Here is a 1540-nt window from a genome sequence, read left to right on the forward strand (position 1 = left end):
GGTGAGTGCTATGGGAGCAACCTGAGATGCCTAAACTTCCTAGTGCAGCAGCCCATGTGGCTGAAGACATTTCCATGGGATCAAACAGATATGGTTGTTGCTCAGTGGCTTGTGTTTCTGTGCCAACTGATAAGTCGATGCTCATTTCACTCTAAAGGTAATGCCTGCAGCATGAGTAAGCGGCATAAAAGGAAGCCGTGTTGGGGTGTCTTCTTCATCCTGGCACATGAAAAAGCATGACAACATTACTATTCACGCTGATTCATTTTCTCTTTTATTGAGGATTTCATAAATGAAAATAACGTATTTTGATCAAACTTATCTCCATTTCTCTTTTCTCTTACTCCTCCCCCATTCTTTATGACTTTCCCCTCCCTACTTTTATGTGCTCTCTCTTTCTCTCTCTCTCTCCCCTCCCCCCCCTGACACCCAGCTCACTTAGCATTGCCCATACGAGCACAGAGGGAGAGGGCATATCGGCTTCCAGGGGCTGCACCCCAGAAGAACAGTGACCGTTCCTGCCCTAGCAGTCACCAATTGCAAGTATCTCATCAGCTAGAGGTGGAATTTCCCAGAGTCCTGCCCTGACCATGCTGGAACTTTGACTAGCTTGATCTGGTAAGACCTTCTTCATGCATCTCTAGCTGCTGTGAGTGCCTGTGTGCAATAAATAATGGTGTCGGGGTCTACTACTTCTGGCTCTTAAAATATGTATGCCACCTCCTTCACAAAGACTCCCGAGCCTTGGGTCAAATGACATGATTCTATCTATCTATCTATCTATCTATCTATCTATCTATCTATCTATCTAATCTACCTATCTATCTTCTTCATCATCATCATCTATCCATCACACATATCTGCCTACCTACCATCAACCATCTATATATCTATTGACCTATCATCTATTATGCTCTATTTATCTATCTATCAATCATATATATGCCTACCTATAATCTATCATCTATCTATCTATCAACATATCATTTATTATCTGTATCTTCATCTATCTATCTATCTATCTATCTATCTATCTATCTATCTATCTATCATCTATGTATGTATGTATGTATGTATGTATGTATGTATGTATCTATCTATCTATCTATCATGTATCTATCATGTATGTATCTATTTATGTATCTATGTATGTATCTGTCTATCTATCTATCTATCTATCTATCTATCTATCTATCTATCTATCATCTTCATCATCATCTACATATATTCAAACATTTTACCTATATCCCATGAGGTTCTATTTATACTGCTGGAGTAGGAAAATATTCAATAACCTTATGAAGCTATGAACCCTGGGAGCTACAATGATTAGTCAGGTAAAACAGTGCCACCAGCACAAGAGCAGCCTGACGTTAGAAGAGCTACCAGCTACTTTATGGTGGGATTTAAAGCCCTCTCCACATGACTGAATTCATTTCGGGTATTGTTACCTGGGTCAAAAGCCTGTGTTGGGCTAGTTATAGGGGAAAACCTGGTATTGTGACTCTGACAACTAGATCTAGAAATTAACTTCCCTCTG

Source organism: Alexandromys fortis, unplaced genomic scaffold (genome assembly GCF_014885135.2).
Source record: "Alexandromys fortis isolate MF-2015 unplaced genomic scaffold, M_Fortis_MF-2015_v1.1 scaffold_249, whole genome shotgun sequence".
Lineage (NCBI taxonomy): Eukaryota > Metazoa > Chordata > Mammalia > Rodentia > Cricetidae > Alexandromys > Alexandromys fortis.